The sequence below is a fragment of the Trachurus trachurus genome (genome assembly GCF_905171665.1).
Source record: "Trachurus trachurus genome assembly, chromosome: 6".
Classification (NCBI taxonomy): Eukaryota; Metazoa; Chordata; class Actinopteri; order Carangiformes; family Carangidae; genus Trachurus; species Trachurus trachurus.
The window spans coordinates 1,120,395-1,143,726 of record NC_139897.1 but is presented as its reverse complement, the minus strand read 5'-3'; the positions used below and the strand labels follow the sequence as shown (position 1 = coordinate 1,143,726).

At 41.6% G+C, this 23,332-nt stretch overlaps 1 protein-coding gene across 1 annotated transcript in view; it reads right to left on the bottom strand.

The window, feature by feature from the left end:
* ldhbb (lactate dehydrogenase Bb) overlaps positions 1-23,332 on the bottom strand; it is a gene marked incomplete at both ends in the record, with an annotated part of 45,987 nt that overhangs the window by 14,995 nt on the left and 7,660 nt on the right. The window contains one exon of the mRNA XM_083973815.1: positions 14,810-15,007. The remainder of the gene's footprint in view (positions 1-14,809; positions 15,008-23,332) is intronic.

The window sequence follows — 23,332 nt, the reverse complement described above, 5'->3', positions numbered from 1 at the left end:
TATATTTAAACCAGATTTTCACAAATTGCTGAATGAAGCATTACAATGTTATATTCCATAATTTCTGTGCAGGTTTTCTTTGTCATATCCTGAACATGACTGTATTACTGCATTTTTATAAGAATAGCTGGAATCATATAGTTTGTTCACAGAATTTAGGTGAATTAGGCTAGTTCCAAACAAGTTAAAGCCAAGTCTGCACACTACACAGTGGAGATTTAGAGGCTCATACAGTAAACAAGAAGGCGGTGGCTCTAGATCTAAAAGTGAAAACACTGTTATAACTTACTTTCACTGACCAACCTTACTATAGGGAGTATTATCAATAATGACTTAGCACTTCTGATGCCACATTGTCTGTATTTTGTTTGACTAATGCTACACTAATATTGAAATTTTACACCAATGCATACTTTGATATTATAGATAAAAGAATACTATTGATTTGGGACTTTTCAGGGTCTTCCCTTGAGGGGCCCTGGGTACTTACTTCCACTATTCAACTCACACTCGTGGTTTTTGATATTACATAATGTGTGTGAGCACATGTGTAGACCATTTAGATGAAATCTGCTCATGTAACAGAAGAGGGCAGCATGAGCCACACTATCAGGTCTCCTGAGGAGCAATGAATTTAGTCTCCATACAAAGAAAAATGCCTTTATGGGCCGTATAATGTCTTGTATTGAATTTACAAAACTATCAAATATTTTCTCCCCCCTGCTTCAGGCAGTAATGTGCATTCTAAACTGTTTCTGTGAAGGCTGGATTACTAGAAAAAGTGGGAAACTGCCCTGTGGCCCCACAAATCCCCTGATTTACTCAACATCGTTTGGGTTTGCATAATTAGATTAATCACTGATTTCTCAGAAACGCTCCCAGAGACTGGTTCTCCAGACATCACATGGATGCACTCGAACCTATGATTTATTTAAAACTCATTTTTATTTTATTATTATGTTGTGTTTTAGAAAATTGCTTCAATTTTGTTGGTGTCAAATCAGTAACACAGATAATTTAATCACCAGAATAGTGGAACCAACAATTATTATAAATATTTTCTTTATTAATCTTCTATAATGATTGTTAAGCTTGTAAAAGTTTCAGAAAATAGCACAAAACATCATATTAATATGTTGGAGTGGCTGTTTTTGTGTGGCCAACAGTAAAACATGCTGTACTCACCAATTACAGTTTATTTAAGACAGGGTAAAATTGCCAAATATGAACTTTTGAGAGGCTGAAGCAAGCACATTCTTGCAAGAATTTTCAAGATTAATTGTTGCCCATTAATTATCTGGCCACCATATCTTTAAATAAATTAACTAACACTGGTTTCTGGGCATTGGAGGAAATGATGATGAACCTACCATGTACAATTGGGGTCAATAAGGGCCCAACAACATTTTGCTTGATGTTTATCCCACCTTGATCTCTGTAAGTGATTGCAGGGTGTCAGGAGACATTATGTAAAATTCAATTTAATTCAAAACAATCATGGGTTTGGCTTCTTTGGCTTATTTATGTTGCTCAATATTGAGTTAACTACGAGGTTATAAAACACAGATGTTACGACAGTGCTTCGTAAAAAGAAAATGGGACAGAGGGGGTAAAGGAGGCAGAAGAACTAAGGCAAAGAGTACAAATGAGTTGTTAGATGCTTTTAAGAGATTAGCAGTGATTTAGTTTCCCAGAGACTGTTCCAAAATCAAAGAGTGATAACAGCAGTAGTGCAATCACCATTTTTTTTTCAACCTCAACCTTTAACTAAACAGAGAGGCCATAGGCCAGACACACACACTCTTATTCAGCATGTAAACTCTCCATGCAATACAATCAGATAGGCTTTTGATCACAATGATCTCAAATTTGTTCAGCAGCACGACAGTGATGGCAAACTCACAGCCAAAGTCATAAAGAATAATCCTCAGGGACAAGAAGAACAAGGAGTCCTTTTGCAGATATGTCGCCCCCCCAGAGTCCTGATCTCAACATCATAGAACCAGATCACACAAAGAGACAGAAGACACAAAGACAGACAGGGACAACTTATCAATACCTCAAAAAGGTGCAAGTGTACAGAGGGGAACTGGTGCAATGAGTGATCACAGCAAACACTGATTTATCCTTTACTGCACTTTGAATGATATTAATTGATAAAAGATCTTTGTGTGTTCCTCAAACCTCTGTACAGTCACACACACACACACACACACACACACACACACACACAAAATGGGGTTCCATCGATATCTAAATAAGCAGAGACACACGCAGCAATGTGTGTGTGCATGCATGAATAACTTAGTAGAGGTGGGTAATTGGCTACGATATCATCATAAATGTTGTTTTGAACATGTGCAATTTCCCACTATTGAGTATTTATACTATTTCAAAAAGAAAACAATAGACGGTAAAGGAGAGGCACATGAAAGTCCTCATTCGCCAGATTCATGCCTGAGAAGCCAATCAGTGGGCAGGATTCAGTCACGTGGTGGTAACGTGATCTCCCACAAACAGTCTCGGCGGTAACCGTTAACACAACATCGTTTCACACGGAGGAAATATGACCCGTTACTTCACCGCGCTTGTGTTTTCGTGCATGTCCGCGGCGCCTATTTTGAATTGGCAATTGGCAAGTTAAAAATGTGACAGATTATTTTGTTTTTGTTATTTCACACAAAAAAGTTTGATATATTTCAATTTTAGGCTTGGATCAAAACTGTGAAATGGAAAAACAGGACACAGGATATAATTTGATTTGGATATTTAATTGGTCGGGTTTACGTGACCCGGAAGTTTACCCCCCTTGGTTACTGTTGCTATGTTAAGCTTTCACTCCCAGCCATGCTCCTAAACCTAACCCAGTTGAAAATACTGTAGAAAGAACGAATGATGAACGGGGGACCATTATAATTCAATGTGCTTTGCTGCACAGGCGTCAAAGCATGCGCGTGTGACACGTTCAGCTGATAGTTGTGCACAAGTTTTGAGATCTATTGACCGCCACACACACACACACACACACACACACACACACACACACACACACACACACACACACACACACACACACACACACACACACACACACACACACACACACACACACACACACACACACACACACACACACACACACACACACACACACACACACACACAAAGCAGTGTGTAACTGCCATTATTAAATCAGTTAACCACCATTATACTGAATGAAGGGGCAGGGGCGGCCATTTGGAGGTCTGGAAGGAGGCACAGTTTACTGTCATCACATAAACTAAACAATCCAGCCGTTAATCAATAGTGAAAAGGATGGGTAGAAGAAGCAGCCCTCTACACATGGCAGTCCTGTCTGTCTTTGGTCTCTGGGTCTGCTGGTCTCTAACTCTGTGGTGGGGACAGCGGTTTGAGGTGGCACTGTGTGGCTGCCCACCTGTCCTTCAGACCTGCCTCTCAGGAGCTTTCTGGGATGCTGCAGCAGAAACCAAGCAATTGATCCCCACCTCAGCTCCAAACCACACTAAAATACAGCACTGGAAGAATAGTTCAGCTTTTCCATAGTGGATTTGCCAGAGGAGTGTAAGCGTAAAAAATGTTGAGCCCTTGAGAAACACCTCTTAAGCTTTCTTTGTATGTAATTTATACAGAAAATAAGGCTCAGGCCAAGAATCATAGAGAGTGCCTCTTTAAGCATAACAGTCATGGCCTCTGAAAAATGATCAAAGGCTGCTCTTTAATCGTCAACATTCACATTTTCTTGACAGATTATTGTAAAACAAATCTAGAGAACAAATGTAACAACTGGCAGAGAGACAGAAACAGTTTATGGGAATATAAAGGCCTGTGTGGAGTTACATCAAGACAGTTGTGTTGACAATCGTGTTATTAAAATGTTATATGGTGTTTGGAAAAGCAGGCATGTCTCAAATGAACACAAACTCAAACATCTGTGCTCTAAAAGTGGATTTCTGATCACTTAGAAAAATGTTGAACACAAACTCCTCGGTCCAGTTTATCTTGGATTTTAAGTATTTCTAAATCCCAATTGAGCCAACCACAGAAGTAGCTTAGGAAAAGTCAACCTTTACCACCCAGAGGATGTCTGATCCAATTCTACTGACACAACAAAACACATACTTGTGATATTAATCAACGTTATGATATTTCAGCGCACTGTATGATCACAGGCCTGTCATCTCATGGGCGAACATGTGTTGCTTGGTCCAGATTTATATAATAATCCAACAGTCAGCTGGATGTTTATTTTTTTTCTAAATAAAAAGTTTATTCTATTTGACGAAATTCACACATTAAGATTTTTACATTACCAGAGCATAAACACACTCTGTTTTCCTGGACTAATCTAGCACAACAATCTCTAATCCTCAGAGGATGTTATTACTCACTGCCAAACTAATTAAGATCAAGTCCTGGGCAGTTTCCTGTACAAAAAGGAGGGTAGGATGCGGGCAGCAGGAACAGTGTATTTCACAGAAGTTGAGATTTGTGTGTCCTGGCCTAGGAACAGCCATCTAGTAATGCTCACACAGTATATTTTCATCTGTTGACAATCCAAACTCTACTTAAAGGACACACACTTAGTTGTAGACATTTCTGTCAGAAGGAAAAATGAGACTACCTCCCTGGCCCTTGTTGATGCCCATTTGGCCACCTGCCTGTTTCTATCATAGGTACTACTGCATTATGATTTGAGCTTTTCCTGTTTTATTTGGCCTTTGGGCACAGAGACACACTTGCTCATGTCCTCACTGAACTTCGGGCAAACATTACTGTGTGTGAACTTTCATGTAGTGAATGAAGAATTTCTATTAAGTCCACACTGAGACACCCATTGGACGTCATGTTGGATCATTTGGGGGGAAAACTTAATGTAGGCAATCCATCTCCTCAAAATGTAATGCATGGACTTTAAAGGATCAACACACATTTGATGTGTTGGAGCCACTGAAAGTGCCACTTCTGCAGCGGCTGAGGTGACTGCTGCAGAAGCACCAAACTCCGAAGCTGTAGTTTTTTAATCCACCTCACAATTGATGGGATTAAAGACACTCTCACCATGGACAGTTGTCCCTTGAATCTGCAGCTCCCTGAGATCTACAAAGTTGTTCAGCACCTTTAGCATTTTTTCAGCCAAGAGGTGGCCTACAGGATCTATCTAGACAGAAATACAACAAAACAAAACAGCTAATGTGGGTTTTAAGTAGAGACTCTGTTAGTGGACTGGTGTGTGCCAAACACAATGGGCAACCTTATCCAAACAGAAATGTATCCACTGTCCACAAGCGCCGACCGGGGCGATCCAGGAGGAAATGTATTCCCACCAACACAACCAGCAACGTGAAAACTCTCTTAGTTAAGTGACAATGACGGTCCAGCAGCGCACCGCGGCGTCAAAACACTCACAAACCACATATTTGACTTGACTCATGGTTCACCACCAGGTAGGCCTTTTCTTACACGCCTGACATGGCGGAACCAAATGGCCGGTGGCTCGCGACTAAAAAGAGAGGGCAACCTCACACAGGTGACTGCCAGACTCTTGAGTTAACAGGAAAGAAATATTTCCGTGCTTAACTTGGCCGAAGCGCTCAACAGACCTGCCTCTGCTTAGTTTTTCTGTCCACGAGGCTGAACACTGGTGCCGGACCAGTATGGGAAGAGCCAAAGACTTCTCAAAAGCCTCCTGTGATGTGTCGGTTGTGACACCGCTGTGCCCCTCAACTGCTTCCTCTCTTCCCCGGATGCCTGGTCTCTGAGCTCACAGGCCCCTCACTCAGGCGAGGAGTCGCTGTTCGGGAGCGTCAGCATTACCTCTACCTAATGAATGAGGAGCAGACAATCAACAGAGACTCAGCAGCACTCATAATTGTAAGTGCCAGATCAGGGAACATGCCAACAACTCAGTGCATTCAGCATATTATTGCAATCGTTGGCAGGACTCAAGCTCAATTTTCAATTAAGTACCGAAAAAGAAAAGGGAGTGGGTTTTATCAAAGCTGACAACAAGAGACCTCTTTGAGGACCTTTGTATGAGGTGCTTCCATAGAATGACATGACTGTGTTTGTAATTTCCTTACTGGTCGATTTAGGGGTATTTTCTGGTGTCAAGTTATTTTAAGTAATAGCTCTCAGCTCCAGCTACTGCAGCCAGAACACATTCCCCAAAAACCTGGTACTTCAGCTGATATGATCTTATTTATTCAAACTTGAAAGCTGAAACTTCTAGGCCTCACACTGTCTCGCTGCCTGAATGGACGGCTCTTTAGTTGGACCTACATCAGTACTGTTTGGTCAGGGGACCAGGAGGTGCAGCGTGTGGAAAAAGCACTTGTCGTCATGTTTACTGTCCTTCCAGGAGGCAGTCTTGAGGGTTCGGCTCTTGTAGCAGCTCATAGTTTTGGGTAGTAAAACACCGGGGGCCTATCGATGCTCTGAAGCCTCACAGCGTGGCTCATCCGTGCCAGCGGTAAAGGACAAATGTGCCAAAGTCTGCTGGGTTTGGCTGTTTTCTCACCCCCTGGCTTCCAACACCGATGTATCCAGCTGAGGTACAATAATTTGACACCTCTTAAGCAGCTGGACCCTTTAGCGTGACAACCGCTGCTTTGTTTTATATTCCTGCGTATTTTGAACGCAATAAAAAATTACAGTCAGCAACATCTAAACTGTGTTTTTATCCACTTTGGACTTTTGCCCCTCCCCACCCCCTTCAATCTCCTTTATCCCTCCCTTTCCTATGTGGGATTTAACGTACACTTTGTGGTAACCTTGCTAAGTTATCAATTTTTTCTATGTTCTCTCACACTGAATAAAGGCTTGTTTCTCTGCGCCTGCTTGTTAAGACATCAAGGACAGCTCCCTCCATCTGGCATTAAGTATTCCTGGTGCCAGTGTCGGGTTAACTGACACTCCTGCACTTAAACTAATGGCAGCGAACAGTCATCTCCCATGAGGTGCTCACCTTGGAAAAAATCACCCAGTTCCCTCATCCCCAATCATAGTGGTGCTCTCGCCACCCACTGAATGAAACCATGGGCATGAAAAGAGGGATTGTTTCACTATTGAGGCATATATAAGGGCAAATGAAAACATGTAATACGCATGTCCTGTCTTGGATTTGCCCTCCTCTCGAGTTCAATGAGACGTTGAGAAGTGGGAAGAGGAGAGCAGCATGCAAACAGTAAAAGACAGACTCAGCAAATCATCATCGTCATGAGTAGGAGACATGCAAGATTTCTTAAGCAAATAAAGCAAAAACAGGCAAGTATTAAACATTCAGATGTGCAGCTGCTGACGAAGAAAGCACTAACTACCTCATTAGCTAGTGCTTTAATTCCTGAATAGCCTGCGAGCTTGTAAATTCAGTATATGGACATCTTACTGTAAATGACTCACACCTTAAAGGGATAGTAGCATATTTTTAAAGTGGGGTTGTATGATCTACATATAGCCCATAAGTACCCTAATTGCAGTAGAAGACTCTCTGCGCTCCTCCTGTAAGGAACGCCAGCCCATAGTCCTGCCCAGAGATTTACAACATACAGTGTTGTGAACGGACCCAAAGAAACAGCCTATTTTCACGGCCTAAAATAAGTTTTACCTGAAAAAAAAATACACAGTTCCATTGTTCGCTATAATATAATTTTTTCCAGCCCCTCAAAGTGGCGGAAAAACGCTTCTTTTTTTTTGACCTAACCAACTCACGTATCCCTCCGCCCAGGGATAGCGCCGCCGCTCAGCCTACTTCGCCGTGTACTACGTGCTGTTGCTACGCCGATCAGCTGTTTTGGTCAGTGTCTTGGCTTTTTGAGGAAAGATATTGAGGAGATATAAAATACTTTTAAAAAATGAGTGATTTTGACAGTGACAGCGAGGATGAAGTGCCATTCACTTCAGAAGCAAGCGGATATCTGTATGAACCGGAGTACACTGAAGAAGAGCTGTTGCAGATGCAAACTGAACGGGCCGAAAGAGAGAGAGGGGAAACATCGGCGGAAAATACAGATCGAGAGAGAGTTGGAGAAACATGGTGGTGCCAGTGTATGAACTGTGACCTAATGCCCACGGATGATGAGAGCTATTGCTGCCACGAGTGGAACTTGGTAACAGAGCAACTACAGGATCTGGGCGAATCAGAGGACACTGTCTGCATCACAAACCATCCTGAGTTTCCTGCCTTGCTGAATCCCGGAGTTTTGCGGACCTTCTTCAATTTCCCGAAGATAAATTGGAAAAAACGTCCCAAACCAGAAGGGCCGAATGACACTTTGTCCTCAAAGTAAGTGCTTGTGCTGTCAGTAACAGTATGTCTTGTGAGTGATAAAAAAAAAGCTGTGATGAGAACACTGTTTACCTTTGCAATGCATATTACGTGTGGTGTGTTGTGTTAGCAAAACGAGTCACACACACAGCCATTAGCCTACTGTATTGCCTCAAACGTTGTAGGCTAGTACACAACCATAGCTTTTTCTGCCTGTAAGGATAACAAACATTTCACCACCTCCTTATATTGCAAAATGCAATATCACATTTCTAAATGTGTAAGTTAGTTATCAGTTGTGATCGACATCACCCCTAATATATTGTTATCACGATATCAATTTGTAGTTACATGTATTGTCTAATAGAAAGTAACTTATGTTCTATCTACAATCACCCAAGGATTCCCAAAACTGTTATCCATATGATATGAAGTATATAAAATGACAATATAGCCATGACTATGTAAATATAGTTATATATGTTTTGTATATAAATAAACAGTCATGGCTAAATAAATTCTGTCAAGGTATAGCCATGTAGATAACATTTCTGACAACCCTGGTATGATTGTATTTCTATAATGTAGCTACGATGGAAAATAAAATGACATTGTTGCATCAAAAAACATCCCAGGCTTGCCATAATATCTACATGACTAAATTTATACAATGACTGAATACATTGAGACATGAATGTTTATGTATACAGTATACATATATTTCCCATAAATTCACCATGAAGTTGTATTGACTGTCTGTGATATTGTGTAATACTCTTTGTCTAAAATCTTTATGTTCTCTTGTGGTTATTTAGGCAATTCAGGCTGATTGCTTACCGGGTTGTACTGGAGTGGGCCCTGAGAGGACTCCGACTTGGAAAAGGCAACAGGACAGTGTTACCTTCATGTGTCGTGAATAAAATAAGATCTGCATATCCATCACCAAACGGACAGTACACTGGCTTCAAAGAATCTGAAGAAGCACTGAATCTGGTTTGATTTTTAATAAATGTCACAGCACACTGAACAGAATATTCTGACCTGATAAAAACAAAATGTAAAAACCACAACATGCAAATAAATAAATAAAAAAACTTTGTACAACTGTTTGAATTATTTACAAAAAAAGTTCAATGATGATGTACACTTTACATTGCAAAGCACTTTTAGAAACGTGATTTATGTTGTGTCACCAGTGACTCTTTGTCTGGCTTTGGAGTGCGAGCTAAATGGGCTGGTATGTGTGCCGGTGGATGGATTCTAAGCAGTGGGTCAGCTGACTTCAGCCTTGTGTCACGTCTACGCCGGAAGGCACGGTCCACAAGGTCCTCTCTGAAGTCTTGACTCGTCGGCTGATATATCTTTCTCACAGTCCACTGATTAGACAGCTTTGAGTGAAAGACACTGTATCTTTGTGAACCTTTGGGGGGAAAATGAATTGGCATGTTATACTGTTTGAATCCAAATATTACAGATAATGCTAAAAGTTTGAATAGAAAGCAGGAGACAAACAGGAGAGCAGGAGACAGAGGAGAGCAACTTATAATGAATAAGAAATATACATTACAATGTGTGAAGTGTGCTCAAGTAAATATATATATTTTTAAAATGACCCCAAACTAGAGCTTGATAGTCAGTATTCCAGAGCTAGTGTATATGCTTGTATGATCTTACCCTGAAGTGTAGAAGCTTGTTCCCTCCCAACATTGGTGTTGTGGTCCATGATGCTGAGTAGGGTTCTCGCCTGCATGGTGGTGTACTTGTAGTGCCTCCTCTTCTCTGCATACTTCAACATTGAACTGTGGTAAACCTCCAGCTCCCCTGAAACACAAAGTGAATTTAAAAATGGTATACTGTTTTAAAACTGTCACATTGAATATGAGCAATTTATGTTTACTGTGGCCAGGACAGACTAATTACCATCAGTAATCCACATTGACCCACTCTCATGTGAGAAATATATTAGAGGACAACTTGTGCATAATTACACAGTTTGAGGTTACAGGTACAACATATAGCCTATATTATATTTGTTCTTATTTATTGAGATGGAATACCTGAATAAATTGTGCTACCCAAGCCTGCAGATGACTATACATGTGATTTATTAGCTGGAAAATACAATGGGGACATAGTTTGAAGCCACACACAGCTCCAACACAAATTTGAGATCAAAAAATTACATCTATAGTAATCTGCATGCATTTTATTCAGGTATGGTGTCTCAATAAGCAATAATAAATATATTATAATTTATCGAGATGTACCTGTATGTGTAGTGTAATGTAATACAATTACAATTACCGGTGTGCTTGAACAGGGTCATGTGAGCCAGGTCCTTCAAGAGGGTCTTGTCCATCACGATGTTCTTGAGTGTGTTGTAGGCAGCACCTCCCTTCACCAGCCACTTCTTCTTTTGTTGCTCTTCCTCAGTAAGATCAGCATGGTAGCACCTGTACTCCTCACCATCCTCCTCCCACCGGTGGATGCCACATATGTGATGAAGGATAGAGGTCCACATCCGTCTCAATTTCTGTTACATACACAAAACATTTTGACACAAACTTTTAAAAATGTCATCTCTAAAACAAACATTCTTATTGAACACTGAAGTGTATTTCAAAAGTCATAATTACAGTTTCATCTCCGCCACAAGCACTGCAAGACCACCAGAAGTGATTGGTAATCGATTTTGACCATGGTTGCAGCTCCATGTTCTCCTTTTTCTTCGCTGCTGCTCTTATTTTTTTCTTCAACCCTACATAAACAAATGTTTGATCTAATGAAATGTATGGGCAAACATTTACTAATCCAAAGGCAGATAATAGACATTCCAAATCTCACAAAATAAATATTTTTATTTTATGCTAACTGATTTACTGACATAACACTAAGTGTGCAGTCAAGACTGAAAATTGTGTCAACCCTTGATGCTAAAATTTTTAGTAGGACTGTAACAATACTGATTAGTACTAACCTTTTGCTACATGCCATGGATCAAACTGATGTTTGAGGTCAGGATAGGACTCCCTCATCATCTTCCTGATAGAAGGTGCACGGTCTGTCGTGACAACATCTATAGAAACTCCAGAGGCGATTAAACGGTCCAACCCTCTGCGGAAGCCCACTGTCTCCATCATAGGTGAGCTTGTTGTCTCAGATACCTGCGTGGGAAAAAAATACACATACAAAACCACATTGTGAAAAGAAATTGACAATCAAATAATACATAAGTGATTTCACATACATCAAATCTGACTACAATTCCTAAAACAAAATTAAATGATGTTACCTGGACAAGATCTGACATGATGATTTTCTTTGTGGCATCTTCCATAAAGCTGTAGCAGGAATATTTTGCACTGTAACCTGGTGAATCAGATCTGTAGGTGTTGTAAAAAACACACATCACATCAAAAATTAATTAAATGAGTACAATATGATGTTAGCTGTTCCAATTGCTTATTACCCACCTTGCATCCCCACAGACACTGAACTTTGCACCAGCACCTGACATTTCTCTCATGTAGGTCAACATCTCTTCGTGCATTTCTTTGTAGGCTTCATGAACCACAGGTATGAGGTATGCAGACTGCAGCCGATAATATGATGCCTTTGTTGGCAACTGTAACTTCAAAACGTCAGCCCACTCTGAAATTTCTGTCTGTGTTGTGCCAGTGAAAAGGATGGCTGCTGAGGACAACAGGTTGTTTTCAGGCAGGCCTCTGACATCAGGACAGGACATCCACACTCCACAGTGTCCAGCCAGGCAGTTCCACTCTACCTTGATTTTAGAGCCACGTGTTACAATTTTCTTTTCTTCAATTGAAACCCCACATTGCTGACATTGAGTGAACAGCTGCATAAGATTTGGCTCATTGACAATCCACCTCCTACTGCACAACTGACTGGGGTCTTCAATTGCTTCATCCTCGGGTTCTGAATCTGGTGAGGATGTGGAGGGAGATGTGGTACTAGGCGGTAAATAGAAGCTGTCATCTTCTTTTTCAGCTGGTGCCACCTCTGAACTGCTGTCTGTGTCAAGCACTATAGATGACATGCTTGTTTCAAGCTGTTCAAGTGCGTCACTGATGTGCTGTAGAAAGAAAATTGTGTGAATATAGAAAATAAAAATAAAACACAAACATAACTAATTATAGGAACAAGTAATTGTTTGAATGAATGCCCCAAAATAATTTATAGTCATAATAATAACAACAACACCAATAATAATAACAATAACAACAACAACTCTCTAGGGAAAGCTGGAGCAGTTGAAATGAACAAATTACCACTGTCTTCACACAAAATAAAAATACATAATATCTGACCACATTGTGAATTTGGGCATACAACTAGTTATTGCAGACACTCATCTGCTTACCTCTGATTTAGACCTAACAGCAGGAAATGCAAAGTAGGCTCCAGAGGTTGATGGTCTCTCTCTGGGGGCTGACTGTGCAGGACTTGTGAGAACGAGCTTCATTTGTGATGCTAATGTGGAGACTTGACTGCTCTCCTCTGGCAACTTCTTTGGAGTTGATTGTGGGACTGGAGAAAACATTGGCTGCTCCTCCTCCGTTTCCTCGGTGTTTTGTAAACATGCCTGTATAAATAATATTGTGCATATAATTCAACAATCAGCCAAATTCATTTTCATGGCACAGCACTATCTCCATTTTTAAAAAATACATTATAACCAGAACAGCAGAAACACAGTATGTGGCTATACGTAGGCCCTTGTGTCGATATCTGTTTTGGCTCTGAACTGCTAAACGTCGGTCAAGTCTGGACAGTCTATTGCGCATGTATAGTTCCTTTTCAGTCGTAACGAGTGCCTTTACACTTGTATAGGAGAAAAAACACAGAGGGTTGATGATGGAGCTCATGTCAGTGTGCTGACATCTGTTTATAAGCCGGGGCGGCCGCGCGTGCACGTATGTTCATATGAATCAGGTCGCGACCCGTTTTATTAAAAAATAAATAAATACATAGCCAATCGTTTGCATCACCCCTGCAACTGTCATCATACCGGTGCAAAGGGGGAAACACATCTCGACGGGGGAACAGATTTCGACACAACACCTATGTGATAAATTTGAACTGCAGTGATACATTACACTCTTTCACAGGTGTTTCAATTGTCTTACCTGATGGATGGGCACAGCAGTGCTTTTCAAAGTGAGACGTGAACATGCTGCTGTCACAAAATCCTCTGCCGAGAAATGGCGACTGCAAACTCTGAGATCCTTCAGCGATACAGGTAGCATGTTTACATCCAGGTTGAGAGCAACTAGCCACAGCTGCCGAAGGGCAATGTCCCGTAAAGGTATGCGGTGAAAGCTGTAAGGGCTACAAGACACAGCTTTGCTGTTGCATCCTGGATAGCAACACACACGAACCATTTTCAAAATGTTGTAAGTCCTCGAAACCGCAATCAATAATGACTCAAAACAGCTGAAGGCGGAGCGCTACAGCGCGCTGCGCAGATCTGATCGGCGGGCACTAACCCTGGGCGGAGGGATACGTGAGTTGGTTAGGTCCAAAAAAAAAAAGCGTTTTTCCGCCACTTTGAGTGGCTGGAAAAAATTATATTATAGCGAACAATGGAACTGTGTATTTTTTTTCAGGTAAAACTTATTTTAGGCCGTGAAAATAGGCTGTTTCTTTGGGTCCGTTCACAACACTGTATGTTGTAAATCTCTGGGCAGGACTATGGGCTGGCGTTCCTTACAGGAGGAGCGCAGAGAGTCTTCTACTGCAATTAGGGTACTTATGGGCTATATGTAGATCATACAACCCCACTTTAAAAATATGCTACTATCCCTTTAAATAAAATGTAGTTTTATTTGACTTTGTAAAATAAATATTGTGTCGTTAGTCTGGACTGATGACATAAGCCACGTAATCGTGACCTTCTTTACAGGTTGGTCCACCCCTACAGACGCAGCACTCACTCACTAGTGTTAATGATGAGTTCAGTAGATCTGTCAATGTCAATTCATATTCAGGTAAAGGAATTCAGTGTCTACGTGTCAAAAGTATCTACGGTTCTCATCCCCTTCTTCCCTCACTGCTGTGTGGCTGTGTGACATAACATTGTCTCTGACTGAGTTTCCCAGCACCTGCAGTATCTTCTTATTTTACCCCATTTGGCTTTCCTTTGGACATCGCCTGCTGTAACATAAATATCTTGTCCAGGTGAGTCCAGGGCAAAGAGAAGCACCTCTCAGACCGCATGAGTGCAGCATCACCACCCGTCCTCCCCTGAACCCCCTTTTCAATGGAAACCTAAACAGCTTTTTAAGAATGAAGAGGTTTTTCAGTTTGTTGCTAAATATAGGCCAGCCCGGTGGGAGGTGGCAGGTTCCAGAGCCATTTTCAACAAAGATGAGCCCCAGGTCCTGCCCAGAGCCCGGCGGGTGGTGACTGCCGGTGGTCCGCCTTTCTCTTATGCACCGGCTCTTAAGTAAACACTGCAATCCTGCGGTCAGCTACAGCATGGCAACGAGCGAAAGGACTCACTGTGCAGTTGCACACAGCTATGGTGTGTTGTCTCCTCTGGCCCACTCAATCTTGGCCCCTCCCCGTCACAGAGGCCTGGGCAGGGGTCGCCGGCCAGCGACAGACCTTGATGTGTGATCCCAGAAGCCTGCTGGGTATTCCTGGTGGGGGCAGTGTTGGACTTCACCTCTTGGACCCCACTGACTGACCGTTTTCCATCTGGAAAAAAAAAGAGAGTCTAAATTAAGAACATTATCATGTTTACTGACAGTATGCTAGGTCATTATTTTTACACTAATATCATCAAGTGGAATCCGTGCTGCACTGGAAAACATGACCATCAGTGAACCGGTGAAGATATAAAAAGGGTTCTATTTTAATGATTAAGGAAGAATCAGAAAATAAAATGTAGGCATTAAAGTTTCTATGCATGTCTTTTGCATTTCTCTTCTTTTTTAAATGTCACTTAGGTTAGGTTAAAGAGAAATTATTTAAGGTGGATAAAGTCGGGGTAGTCTAAGCAATATTTCTATAATCACCCTTTTGAAAATTGTACTTCAAGTGGTCTGACAGCAAAGTGGACATCTGAAGCTGCTGTATCCAGATTGGTGATACTGGCCAATCAGAGATGTTTTCAACGAGAAAGGGTTTTACTATTGGCTCTTCTATAAAAGCCTGTTCCCTGAGATAGAAACATGTCACTATTGATGAAGCGCTTAAGTGATGGATGAACTTGTACATTCCTCGAGTAGATGACAGACTGCTAATGTAATTCACCTTGATATCTGAATGTATTGCAGTTGTGTGGGTACATTCACACTGAATGTTGCTCATAGTTTAGCTTTCTGCAAAGTGTAGCCAAAGGCTCATAGCTGCGGTTGTGTTGCTTGTGTTGCGTGCATGTATGAAAGCCGTGCATATACCTGCAGGAGGTGGGGAGGTGTTGGGGGGGGGGGGCTGTACTGTGTTTTCAAATTCTGCCACTTTTTTTTCTTTCTTTTTTTTAACTTGTTCTTTTCAATTTTTCCACCGACTCCAGCTCTAAGGCAACTGGGACATTAGAAAAGTCAAACAGAGGCAGTGTAAGTGGTTAAGAAAGCAGATGGAGTTATGTATTTATCACATTCAAAAGTTTAGCGTGTTAAGGAATAACATCCAGAAATATCAGGTTCAACCAGGAAATAACTGAAATCTGAATGTTTTTATCAGAGGGCCAGGATAATATGCCATTAATCATCAGGATCATATCCAATAAAGTGCCAGATTAATCAACACAGAGGAAAACTGACAGCCCCACTCCTTATCCACTGAGGAAAATAAGGGGCAACAGGTAGGCCTTTATCCATTGAGCTCTGTTCTTGTATTGCTCCCCTATATGCCGAGATCATAATTTGGGGAGTCTCAGTGGCTACCTGTAAGGACCACAGGGGTGGCAAATAGCAGGGCTGTGGCTTTCTGAGCTTCTTAGTGGTGCGAGCAGAAGGATTTACGGTAACTCAGACAAGCGTTCACAGCTTGAACTCTTGGCATGGATTCGATATTGTCCCTGGCTGAGCATCAAACCCACTGAACCTGAGGTCCAAAAGTACCTACACAAAACCCGAGGATGTTTGAATGATAAATCGCCGACATTTAGCGGCAGAACAAAAAAATATTGGCCTTGCTGGGGATATCAATTTTAATTTTAATTCACAGTGAGAGCGCATACTGGGTGGCTTGATTGACCAGAGATCAGCTTCTAGTGTAATTGACTTGCTCCTCTCTTTCAGCCGAGGATATGAGCTTTCCTGCAAATTCAGCACAGGTGCAACACTAGAAAGCGGCCCTGCAGTGTGAGAGGTGCAACAATTGCCAGTGGGGGTGATATTGAATATCAACTATGATTGGAGGTGCACTGACCAAGTTATCTTTAAGTTCATGTCCGGTCCTTCTGGGACACATCATTTATTTCTCTGTGTAACTGGACCTTTTTTCTCAGTGCCTGCTTCTAGCCCGCCACCTCCAGCACTTCTGGTTTTGATAAAGGAGAGACCAGCTCCGCGAAGGTTTCCTGTGTGGAGTTCAACGATAAAACCATATGGCAAAAAATAGCTCAAGAAGTTAATACATTTGACATGCAGAGAAGCATAATGGATCAATTCAGTAATCCGTTCTGGTAAGAAGGATTAGTATTGAAACTGAGGCTGTTTTTGAAATCACCGGTATCATTATCTTCCGTGTTACATTCAGGTAAAAGCATCATATACAAGGCTAAAACAGTATTTTATTAATGTGCTGACTCCTGATGATGCCAACGGGTGCTTTACAAAGCCGCAAGACTGAATTTAAGGTCAAAGAGGATGCACCGAGCCAAACACACCAACCGCCACCCTGGAGAAAAAAGCCATGGTGCTAATATTAGGGGGAAGACTGATTACAGTGCTACTATTAGGTTTTGGCATCGATTATGGCCCAAAGTAGGAACGCCCTCGGCACTTCTCTTTGGTGTTCATGCCCCCGGTCTTCAATGGCACACTACATGATATTATGAAGAGCCAGACCAAACATGCCGAAGCAGACCACAGGGTTACTCACAGCCCCTGCACATTCTTTTGAGGCTGAAATGTGACCCGCTCCTATTTTTCAGCAGCTTGTCAGACTCAGTGTGGTGCAGGGAGGTAAACTAGGAGGGAAAACTGTTGTCACCTTTCTATAGCTCTTACTTTTTCTGACTTACAGAATGGCAACCTCAGGTGTCAAAACCAGACCAGATGGGTGGGGTGGACGAGCGCTGGCAGCCACCACGGACATGGAAAGCAAAGATGTACTTAGAGACAGTAAATGGAGATTAGTTTATTGGTGAAGCTTTGCGAGCTGATGGACACACTCTGGTAAAGTAATAAGTGCGGCAACCACATACATTAAGACATGTAATGCCATATGTGAGACCGAAATTGAAGTGACAACATAATGATTCGGGCTGGGGTGAATTCAGTGAAAATATTTGTAGCAGCTTGAGGAAGTTGTACATGTCCAGCTGCGTGTAAGATGCTAAAAACATTGATTTTGCGGATGATGTCTGCTTCCTTTTCCAAAAACATTCCCCCCCCCCTATATCCTCCCGCTATCCTACTGGAGAGCAAAGTCTACGTTGGACAGCATCATCAGAGACTTGGACTGGAAAATACTGTCGGGCATTCAATATGTCCGAGCTTGTCATCAGATGAAGCTCATTTTGAAAAATGCTTGTTATGACTGCTGCTAACCATATCCACCCACTCTGTTCCCAGTGAGAGGGGACAGACAGGAGGAAGTCTTTCAGTCAGTCAGGTCATACTTCATCTCAGCAGGCTCCGGTGCCGCTGCACGACGGGACAGAGCTCTAAGTGAAACGTTGTACACCTGAGACCCGCTGGCGACACAACGCGACGCAGAAAAAGTAGCAAAACTAGCACAACTGTAAGTCAGCTAAGAGAAATAACTCCTTAAATCTTCACATTTTCTGATCAGAGCAAATTAGATTAAGAGCGCGTTTCACCGTGTTCCCAGAAATTACTCCAGAAAAGCTACAGCAGTTACATTTTTAGGGAACATAATGGCTGGCTGAAGCAGATTCAGTGTTGTATTGACAACAGTGCAGTCGCTAGGAGGTGGTTTGGGCGGATGGCAGCTCTGGACTGTCACAGCAGAGACCATGGTTCACATCAAAAACATGTGGTTTACGTTACATCTAACTAAACAAAATGTGTCTGTATCTTAAACCAGACCACACTCTTTCCCTACAGTAACTTTAACCAAGTGCCGAACTTTCAGTATCAGCGACATTAACAATATATTCTCATTGTGTTCACAGAAAACACAATCCTGTGTGATTATATTTGATGCAAAATGTATTTCCTGTTGCTGTTTAGCTATAGACCGTCTTTCTGGGAGACATCTTTGGCTCATTGCCAACTGCAAGTCTGGTAATAGGTTAAAAGTGTCTCTTCTGGATTAACTTTGGTAGGACATGAGCGCAGTATCTGCAAAAGTTGCGTAGGCTTGATTTAGAGGAACTATGTAAGTCCGGTGGCTTTTCTGCTGTTTTTCTAACCCTCCTCCCGGCCATGTGCATTTGTTTACAATGAAGCCGGCGAGAAATCAATCAGTAGAGCGGTAGATAATGTTATATACCTACGATGTTAAGATGTGTATACAGTATTTGTGTAGTTTAATCTGTCATAAACAAGAGATTACGCGACACGTTTGTCGGGCGTGTTGTTTTTCAGACAAGAGACGCAATAAGTGACACACAACCTCCATTCTCCCTTGTAACAAGTTAAGTCATTAAACCATCACAATTACTCCAAAGCTGTTTAATTACGGTAAAAATGTAATATACAAATCCTGCATAGTTCCTCTTTGAACTACAAACTACTATTATTGAAATGTATTTCCTACATTTCCCAGAACACCTCAAACCACAAAGCATTCTGCTGTTGGTTTAATTGGGAGACAGGGCACAGTTTTGTATTGTAGCTGTGGTGGATTATGGACTACTGAAGTTGCTGCTAGTTCTCTCTTTGCATTGGATTTTTCTCTGTAACACTGTTGGATGCTGATGAATGTATAAAACGATTCCCTTGCTTCATATCGCTGGAATTGCCGATACTTAATTGAAACATTTTGTGCTGTCATACCGTATCTACTCAAATTGGTCATCGACGTGCTGCTCTGTTGGACACTTTTTGGCCCTTCACTGCAAGAATAGCGATCACAGTGTTTTCATTTCAAACATGAAAGACTGCTGATCAGTCTATACCTAGTTTCCAGCATACCAAATACTACCAGTTCCTGTAGCTGCAGGTTTCCACCGGCCACAAACCTATACTTTCCTCCCTCGAAGCGCAGCCACAAAAGAGGCTCAACTCCTCATTGACCAAAACTCACTGTGAACGTTTCAAAAAGGCCTCCACTCTCCAAGAAACACAGCCAACTTTACCGCTGAAATAGATTTCAATAAATTTTAATTTCCTCAGCCACTTTTCCCGGTCTTGAAAACGTAATGAATTAGCAAACAAAAGCCTCAAAAGAATTCCCTCCCATTTCTCTTTACTCAATGAATTACCATCGACCACATAAGCAAAACAAAAGATGGCACGTTTATTTTTCTGTGGTGGGGCTGTTTCAACAGAGCGATTATTCACTGACACCACCTTCAAAGGTTCCTCAATCAAATGCTTCAAGCACCACTGATAGTGCTCAGCTACAGCTGGAGCACTAAAGTACTGTGAAAGACATTATCACATTACAATTAGTTAAGAAATGGAGGGCAATGTTTTATTTTATCATAAAGTATGTATTTGTCTGAGAAAGGTTTGGTGCTGCAATGTTGAGCAACATGATGTTGCATAATTTCATTAATGGGTTTATTGTTGTTTTGTAAACTGTTCTATACAAAGAAGTGTGTTTTTCATTATGTAATCATTCAGTTATTACAACAGCAAAAACCTGGCACGTGTCCAAACCTCCTAAAAATGTCTGCTAAAGAAAAATTCAAGTCATTGTGATTCATGAAAAATAAAGAAACAATAAACTGTATTTATAGCTATTTTCAAAGCTGGTTTACAAAATGATTAGCATACAATATAAGTAAATACTTTTACATAAAATGCATTCCTGGTTGCTTTAGAGTTAGCGACCCTTAAAGCAGAAGTAAGCGGAATGTTTGTGTTAATATAAGTCTTAAATAGTTATCTTCCGACAGCAATCACTTATATAGAGTCGACAAAGGGAGGACGCTGGAGTACACGGTCGATTAAAGTAACATTGCGGAGTTTTTCGGCCTTAAAATAATGTTTCCAGACTCACTGCAATGGTAGAAAAATGGTTAATAGGATGAATGGTGCTGCCGCTGCAGCCTGAGCCGGGTCGCGTCGGCTGAATTTGAAAACTGTAACTTCCCTGCACGGGTACGAATCACCACTAATCACCACATTAAATCCTGTGCCTGCGTCTCTGATTGGGAGAGCAGGGAAACACGTCATACAACAACGGCTCACGTGATAGGCTAACACAACAATAATACAAGTGTAATGAATACAATAAAGTTACAATGTATACAAGGACATGATTCCAATCAAAGAACATGATTAAATTGCAACAATAACACAATAAGCCACGTAGCGCGGAGGATCTCCCTTTTTTCACTTATATATGGTCTGAAACACGGGTCTGTCAGTCACTCTGCTCTGCTGTAAGCCGAGGAGAAAACTTTCCTTGTATCCTACAACCTTTATCCAATGAGGAGAGAGAACGGCATAAAGGGGCGGTCCTCTCTGTGTGTGCAGCCAAGGGATGCGCGTGAATGTGGTGACGTAGGGACGAGGACGGGGACTGCTAACTCCATCGGCTGACAGGAAGGGTTCGCTTACTTCTGCTTTAAAGCAACGCCACCTTTTTGATGAAAATGATCAAGCGCTAACAACATTTGCAACCAGTTCTTGTTGTTGTGGTTTTTACCCAATATCACACACTGGATAATTGTATTGACCACTACAGAGTTGCTGACTGAAATAACAGTCTACAAATGGAGCGTTACATTATTCTACATTGATCCACAGTATCTGGAAAGAGAGAGCAGGGATAGTTTCTTGAGGCCAATTGGAAACTGAAGAGACGGGCGAGGGTTAGCTGGCTAGCATGCCAATGTCAGCAGAATGAAAGATGTAATAGAAACAAGAGTTGACATTGACATTGGTGTTGCTCTCCACTGCTGGAGATGACTGTTGGTGAGTTGACAGCAGGTAGATAAAATGTTGATGTCCAACTCGCAACACGCACAGTTTTTTTTCCTGACTGATAAATGAATTCTGTTGTGATGAAGCAAATGTAAAACTTACAAAAGGCTCCTTTAAACAAAGCTGAACCAACATGTATGATCATGATATAAACTAGCTGCCAAACAGCAAGACAATAAAGTTTCAATTGCCACCTTATTTGACTCTATCCGTTATTATAGTCTTAGCAAGAATGACAGCCTAAAAATGCACTAAATGCACAACAACAATGTTATACAGTTACAAATGTACAAAACAACTCCAGAAGGACATCATTAACCAAAAAAAAAAGCTTTTACATAGAGGAGAAAACTCATAGTAGTAGTAAATGAAGTGTTTGAGAGAACATGTTTTTCACTGTAGACAGAGCTCCCTCAACTGAGTTTCACTACCAGCATAATCCGTCTGCGGACTTCACTTTGTCTAACAAATAAATATTATAAAACTTTACTTTACATAAAAGAGTAGTTTAATGTTAAACATTTATGCTTTAAAGTGGCATAATTTGAATTTTTGGACGTTTTTATTTATTTTTGGAAAGTTCCTAAGTGGCCATCTCCTGACCTGAGTGTCTTTGAACCACTTTGGGGAGCTCTCAGCTCTCAAACATGCATTTCATGCAAACCAACCCAAGAGTTTACAGGATCTGGAGGCTTCACCATGTGAGAAAGGGAGAGCCTTATTCACAACTATCACAAAGGACCACCAGCCATCTAAAGGTGGCAATACACAAGAACTACAAGGTATGCAGACTTCTGAACAGGGACCACCTCATTATATTCTTTATGGCCACACGTTGTTGCCCTATACTTTAATGTGAATCCCATTAAAAAATAAGAGGAAGGTGTTTGGCCCAATCACTCTTTTTATGGATGGTACAAGATCTAACAGGGTGTGTAAACTTATGCGCAGAACTGTAGTTATAGGATCATTTTCTGTTGATTGAACATAATGATAAGAATATTTGGAGTGTGAAGAAAACAGAGATGTGTATAAAAATACAAGGGTTTGTTGCATTTTGTTGCCCTGGCAGAGACAGGCTGATTGCAGAAAATGCTTGGGTGTTTGTTTGTTTGTGCTTGTGTAACTGTGGGTGTATACTGTGTGCGTGTGTGTGTAAGTGGGCTGTGTGTGGCCAGACTCGCTGGGCTGATCTTGGCCCCTGGCTGTTGCTGGCGTTCAGCATGTCTGTAAAGAAACAGCTGGAGGCAAAGCCAACACCGGTCCCGCTCAGAAGCTCAGCCCTGCCAGCAGCGACAGAGTCCAGAACTTTCCATGGTCCCGCGTCGCCATGCCAACAGGTCTTGGCACGACACAGCTGTCCTGATCTGCACACCTGGCCCACCAAGAGTCCAGAATCACCTCTCCTGTCACTGTGTGATGAACAGGTCATTTACAACCCAAGTGTTTGTGTGTTTTTAAGAGTTATGGGCCCAGGTAAAGAAAACAGCATGGCAGTGGACCTCCTGTGTGTTGCCCTAATCAAACAGAGCTGAGAACCTTAGCACTGCAGAATAGCTGGGTTTGAATTTGTTCAGACTAGTACTGTGGAAAACCCACACAGAGGGATATTCAAAAAGAAACGGCATTATGGAAATAGAGCTCGATAAAGATTTGTTTTGTTTGTCTTTGATAGTGCCACTGAGTTTTGCGGTTTCAACCTGAGCACGCTGCAGTGGAGCAAATGGCAAATGTGGGCCAAACAGGAGTAGCTCACCGCCATGTAGAGCAGCTTGAGACAGCCAAT